The sequence below is a fragment of the Erigeron canadensis genome, chromosome 6 (genome assembly GCF_010389155.1).
Source record: "Erigeron canadensis isolate Cc75 chromosome 6, C_canadensis_v1, whole genome shotgun sequence".
Classification (NCBI taxonomy): Eukaryota; Viridiplantae; Streptophyta; class Magnoliopsida; order Asterales; family Asteraceae; genus Erigeron; species Erigeron canadensis.
Window position 1 is genome coordinate 39,743,177 of NC_057766.1, and position 7,912 is coordinate 39,751,088.

Here is a 7,912-nt window from a genome sequence, read left to right on the forward strand (position 1 = left end):
TGGTAACCTTATATTTTTTAAAAATTAATATGAAAAACGATCGATTGTATTCTAGCTCTCTTTACTTTTAATTCTATATCTACCACTGATTTATGGTAGTTAGTTTTACTTTTTTTTATCACCTAATCGGGTTTTTATAACAATGTTTAATTTATAAATATGTTGCTATCTCCATATAAAAAATTATAATGTGTCGACAACAAATTACATACTAACAACAACGGTACCTAATCTGGCAAAAGCCGTGTTTGGGGGAGTTAGAATGTAGACAACTTTAACCATACATGAAGATAGATAAACTACTTTCAAAAATATCTCTGACCAAAAAGAGGTAAAAGATAGAGAGTGTAAAAAGTTTAGTAATCATACATGTTGGTCGAGTATTGTCTGACTACATTACAATTAGAGAAGAATAACAGATACCACATAACACACTTTAGCGTAAAATGGACAATATATAGTAAAAGAGGCATTTAAACCTATTAAACACCAACCTACAAATGTAATAAACATGTCTATGTACATACAACCAAGCATGGTTCCAACAATTATGAGCGGTATGTGTAAAAATTTCTCTAAATCCCCTCCCAGCAAGCCAAAGAAGCAAATAATGTAACACCCCGCTGAAGCGGAATATACGGGATGCACAGACAAGTACAAATGCACACAGTACAAGTTCAACACAGCCATTGAGATTAATCAAAGATCAGGAGAACAAAGTCATTACAGATCATATTTAAGTCTAGAACAGAAGTACAATGTTATTACAGAATATAACTAAATCAGGATGGTCAAATTCATGGGACAGAACAATTGTCTCATAGAACAGAACTTGAACTGGAATAGCAATAAGGTCTTCGTAGCTCCTGAACTTGTACGCACGAACCGTCACCAAAAGGAATGAGCTTAGAACGGAAGACTTTTATGCTAAGATCTAGAACCTAGCCTGAAAAGCATGTAAGTTCAAAGGTCAACTACAAAAGTAGTTGGTGAGATTCACATAAAGTACTTTATAAATATACATAGTACTGGTATGTATAAAAGTCAAGTCATATAGTCAGTACGTCTGTCAAAAGTACTTTACATAGTTCAGATATGTATAAAAAGTCTAGTCATAAAGTCTGTACGGCTGTCAAATGTACCTTGCTGTAATAACAATAGTTTAGAATCGGTAATGTGCTTAATATGTATGTCTATTATTATTGCTAATCCGCTTGGCCATGCCGAGCTATGATAAATCAGGGAACTCATGTAATCAGATAGTCTATAAGTATGAACTAGGTCAGAACCGGTGACCAGAACATGTGATCAGAACAAGTGATCAATAAGTCTAGGTAATATGCATTCTCCTGAACTGTGGAGAATGAGGATGGGCCTACCCTAACAACGCTGTCCATAATACCTACGGTCCATTCCCAGAACAGGTGGGAGATAAATTGATAGCAGTAAGTCATAGGTCTCATACATAGACAATAAGTACATACAAGAATGTATTCAAGATCCTGCCCATTCAAGATCTAGAACACACATTTAGAAAATAAGTATCATAACATAAATAGTCTGTCTGTAAATAGTCTGTCTGTACATAGTCTGTACATAAATAGTCTGTCTGTCTCAAAATAGTACGTAGAACAGTCAAGATCATATATATATATATATATATAAGTCTGTATATATATATAAGTACAGAATAGTTTTCATGCTTTTCAGTCCCCGATAAAGAACTTTTAAAAATGTACGAAAGGGGGAATAAGTGAACTCACAGTGATAGAGAACTAGTACAGTGAACAAGTACAAAGATAGATAAGTATATCTATCGAGATCCAATTACGCCTTGCCGAACTCCTATGCACATAATAACCATATAGAAGTACATATATTAGTCCAAGTGATTATTCAAATCACAAATGTCCTTGAGGAACTGATGATTTGGTCCTTTACGTACATGAACTGAACCGTACGAATTTAGACCTTAAATTCGTTGACCTGGACTGGCACGAAGTTGAGCCTTAACTTCGCATGATCTGGACATCTTCGCATGAATTAGACTTTACGAAGTTGGACCGTAAGTTCGTATGAACTTGGCCCTGCGAACTTAGACCCTAAGTGCTTTAAACCGTACGAACTTAACTGTTATATTCGCATGAACCCCTTAAACGAATTTGTCTTTTATTTTCGTATGATCTGAACTGGTACGAAAATGGCCCCTAAATTCGCAAGCACTATTAAGTTCGTTTAAATGACAGTAACAATTGGAATTTCATTTATGAAAACGAATTTAAAATTCGTTTGGAGAGAAACGAACATTATTTTCGTTGGAAGAAACTTAGACTGATCTTCGGGTGAGGGAAAATGGGCTTATAAATTCGTTTGGAAGGAAGAAATGGGCTTTAAGTTCATTACAATGGAAAACGAACGTTAAGTTCGTTTGGGCTCAATATTGAACGAAGTTATTTGTTAAATTTGTATGGTGTGGATCTAAACTTAAGCTAATTTCGTTTTGAACATGATAATTTCGTTTGATGTTACAGGCATACGAACGTAAGACTGAACTTAACAAAAATCACGGGTTTTGAAGATTAAGACATGTTACGACCCAAATTTGATCACAAGACAGTTACTAGACTTATTTAAACATAAACCCATTAACTTTTGACACGATTTTGACGTCAAAATGACCAAATCATCCAGGACACAAGTCTAAAAAGTTTACTTTTAATTTGATCAAGACTCAAAAGTTGTTGTTGTTACCTAAAAATCGATTTCAGAAATATGTTTTGATGATTACAAGGAAGCTAACAGTACCAACGATTCTTCCCAAACCAACCAAATCAGGAGATGATTTATGTGTGTGTTTTAAGGTGTGGAGAGTGTGTGAAGAGAGGTAGGAGATGATGAATAGTAATCTTTTAGGGTTTTACACTTTCTATTTATACCTTACCATAAGAATGAGATTTCACAACTACAAGGGCCATTTTGCAATTAATTTAGGCTGAACTCTTTTATGAACTTTTAACATTTACGAACCGAACATATTATATTATTACACGTAATCACGAACTCGTCGTACAATATTAATATTTAGATCAATTTGAAGTTCACATAAGCACATAATGAACATCTAAAGTACGTCTATAACTCATATAAATTAGACTGTCTGGCCGATCTAATGGCATAAGTACGTTTTTAAGAACTTAAATAGAACATTTCTGGGACGGTTGTTACAAATAAGGTTGAAGACATACACAACTCTCCTAAATTATATACATAAGTGTATATATTTTTTGGTTTTAACATTTTAATTATGTAGCCCCGGTTGAACCCAGGCTAATTAGCTAGTTATTAATTATAATTGCATTTTACATAAAAATAAAAGTCAAACGAATAACAAGTTACGATGCTCAGTAGAGGATCTCGGCATGTGCTATGTAGGCCAGCGCACATGGTTCCAACTTCAAAACGGACCCCTATTTTTTAAGACGGCCCCCCATTTTTTAAAAAAATCTTATATTAATAAATTTAAATATTTATTATAAAATTATTATTCTATATTAAACAGGTGGATTGTTTTCCTAATGAATGTATTGCATATAGAGTGTTGTTGACTATTCTAATGACCGTGGCAACTGCGGAAAGAAATTTTTCAAAAGTTAAGCTATTAAAGTCATACTTGCAGTCGACAATGTCACATGAGAGGTTGAATGGATTGACAATGATAACAATAGAGAATGATTTGATAGTATTGATTATAAAAGTTTGATCAATGATTTTGCTTTAAAAAAGGATCGAAGAAAGGCATTATTCAACCAAGAATGAAATCAATGGTAAGTTCTAACTACCTTTATGATATGAAGGTTTCGTGTTTATAGAATCTTATAAGCAAATGATACTTTTTTGTACACTTATAGTAACTATCGTAAATATGTTTTAGGTAAAACAAAACAAGTATTAAAGTAAAACAAATAAAACAATAGGTTTTTCTTCACTAAAAATCAACGTGCATCATGAAAATCATTGTGCATCAATTACTTCATGAATCTTCGTGCATCAATTTAACCATGATCTAAGTGTCGTCTTATTTGTTTTACTTTAACACTTATTTTACAATACCCAACCCCATCGTAAATATGTATGTATATATATATAGGGAACTCTTATTTTGAGAACCCAGTTTTTTGTAAGAATCGTGAGAAGTCCTAAATTTTATATTGGATCACATGTTTTTTTTGTTCATTCACATATGAAACGTTATAAAAATATATGTTGCGGAAGAAAATTTTTTTAAAACCTTATATATAACTATTTGTCACATGTGAACAGAAAACGTGAGCAAATTCATTCACAAGTTCACAAAAGGCTACTTTGAAGGTTTCTTCAAAAATATTCTTCTACAACATACATTTTTATATCATTTCACATGTGAATGAAAAACAAAACATGTGAACAAACATATAAGTTAAGAGTTCTCATGGTCGTTATTAAACAAAAATGGTTCTCAAAATAAGGAAATATATATATATAATATATATATAGTGAAAAGTTATTTTGAGAACCCTTTTTTTGCGAGAACCTTTGAGAACTTTTCAAATCAAGCCCAACCGATGATTATTCTTTACATGAAAATTGTTTTTTTTATTGTTTTCTTAATAACTTATGTGTAATTTTGAAGTTTATAATTGTGTGTAGGCATGGATTATCATCCGTTATACAATTATGTGGAGATTTGTATTCTTGTTCACATGTGCACGAATATTGCTATGATTACATGTGATCGACTTGAATACATGTGATCATAGCAATATTCGTGCACATGTGATCAAGAATCCAAATCTCCACATAATTGTATAACGGATGATAATTCATGCTCCACGCAATTATAAATTTCAAGATTACACATAAGTTATTTAGAAAACAATTTTCATGTAAAGAACAATCATCGGTTGGGCTTGATTTGAAAAGTTCTCAAAGGTTCTCGCAAAAAAAAAGGTTCTGAAAATAACTTAACCTATATATATATATATATATGGGGGATGGTAATATAAGGCTGTCGGGTATCTAAACTTAGGTATAGAACACTCATATATTGTTTTTTTAATCCATAAAAATCATAGGAGTCAATGCATTTATTCATTAAACAAGAAATAATAAAATATTAGTATGTAAGGGGTTTCACACCTAAGCTTAAGTGCCAGACAACTTTATATTCCCTTTTCTCTATCTCTCTCTCTATATATATATATTATATATATATTGTATATAGGCCCCATTTTTAAAATTCAATCTTGCACACGGACATTGAAGTTTATTTGCCGGCCCTGACGACGCTCTACACGATATAAAAATTACATTCATAGCAGAACTTGCAGCATAACAATACGTAATGTGCATAAACCGTAACGAAGGAATGTGGCACATGCTTCATCAATTACATTCATAGACCTTTCATCTGATACCAAATTACTCGTATATCGTTCTAACTTTTATTTGGTCCTATTTTTACTACAAAATTCATTATTTGTTCTAACTTTACGAACATAATAATTGTTATTAAAATAATAAACTACTCCGTATTAACAAATAACACCATTTGATTTTTGGGGTTTCACACTAGTCCTCATGCGACGTGGTCAGGACGTCTATTCATTAAACCATTTTGGTGATAGTTAATGACGGTAATAAAAAGTTAACCTATTAAACCTAGTTTTTTTTTTCTTTTCTTTTTGAGATTAAAGAAATATTATACTTACGACTCTGATAATAAACGAATGAAACAAAAAAAATTTGTGTATCATGTGATATGTGTGCATAAATCATAATTTTTATTTATTTTATTTTATTTATTTTTTTTTTTTGATGCTTTCTTTTAAAATGTGTAATTATGTATAGTTTAAGTGTGGAGGACGACGGTCGTGCATGGACTCCATAACCATTCAAGCTTCACACGTTGGTGGGGTCTTCGGATCATCATGAGTTCATGACTCGTATCAAACAATAAAAGTCTTTTATTTTAGAATAACAAGTTAATTTTTTCTTTTCCTTTTCATGGTGGGTCATGTACGGCATTATATACACACATCGACGCATAGAGAGGACTAAATGAGCATCAAATAAATTCTAAATAGTTGAATTGAGTTATTAGTATTTCTGAATTGAAAATATGTATATAAATTAGTTTTTTTTTTATATAGAACCAGTAAAACGTACATTTGAAAAGCACATAATTAATCTAATTTTTAAGTTTTTTTTTTGAACGGCATTTTATACTACTTTATTCTTAAATTACACGTATGCCTGGAAATCAAGACTTTCGAAAAACCCCTATTAATCTACCCTCACAAATGTGAGAAGTGAGACTCTAACCCAGAGTGGATCCTCCGAAAGTCAAAAACCTTATATAAAACAAATTGAAAAATGAAAAAATATGTGATCAGTGAGCATATTTTCTTTACTTAAATATAATTTTATATGTTTTTGACGAATTTTTAAGTTGGGTGTTGCAACTCGTAAAGTGTTATTACATGCGATATAACACTAATTCAGATTTTAGTCGATGTATAACTTACTTGGAACTAATTAAAGAAATTACGTTAATACATATTAATACTTTTAACCTTCTTACACGATTACCACCTTTTCTTTTCGTATAGTTATGATCGAAAATTACTTTTAGTTTATCTGAGAGAAAATCTCAATTACTGTTAACGTAGGTCTAATGGCAATTGAATCCAATTATTGTTTAACATATTTTGTCTATGTTTTTGGGGTTTCTAATATATAATTTTTGTATGGGGACCCCAAAAATCCAGAGACGACCTTGTTCTAACTATAACTCATATCGAATACGAGTATATACATTAAGTCTTGTTGCTATGCTAAAACATTATTTTTGGATATATATAATTTAACGGCCAACTAATTAAATACTTCATAACCCAAACTCCGTCTGGGGTAATTCGATGACTGAAGGTTGTTGCTAGTCGGCTTAACCTAGCCGGGTGGAGCCAAAACCCATTAGTCCCACGATTTATAGATAATATCAATCTATATCGCCCGTAAACAAGATGACGGATTAATGTTAAAATCGATGTTTGCTAAGACTTGAATCTTTCAAAATCAAATTAAGCACACATTAATTATTGCAAGACGTCTCATGTCAATACTTCTATGAAGAGAGACTCGTTTGGATCAATATACTTGCATCCATTATATATGTGAAATATGCAGTCAATGTTGTTTCTATATTAATTCTCATACCCCCGACCATGTTTTGTCTATCAATCAACGTGATTGAACGACTTGGTTTACCCTTCGCATACGATATAATGTTGTGTTCATACTCTTACGTTCATTAATTTACGTCATTTATTGGTCCTTATTGGTTATTGTGCTCTTTTTTATGAAGAAGATTTCGTTGTGTTTTTCAAGCAGACTTGTTCCACTATACAGTATTACGGAGTAATTACTTTTTATAATTACCATTCCAAATAATAATAATAATAATAATAATGATAATAATAATAATAATCTATATCTATATCTATATTTATACTATTTAATAATATAAATTGTTTTTTCCTTAAACTTTTAGTCTTTTAAAAAACAAAAAAATTATTATTTTCTTTATTCATCAATTTAAACACATCCATCATATTGAATATAACTATAATACCTTTAATGAAATAAATACACTACTACCTTTAATATCAATTACTTTTTCATTTATCACCATCACCGTTAAGGTCACCGCTGCCGCCACCATCCGCCACTCATAGCCACCACAGCTACTCAGGGGCGCAGCTATATATTAAGGGGCGGGGAGGGGCGCCCGACCCCCCGAATTTTTTTTTTGTGATGTAAGGGGTATATTGTTTTCGTGTAGAAAAATTTCGATATACTCAGTTTCGACCCTCCA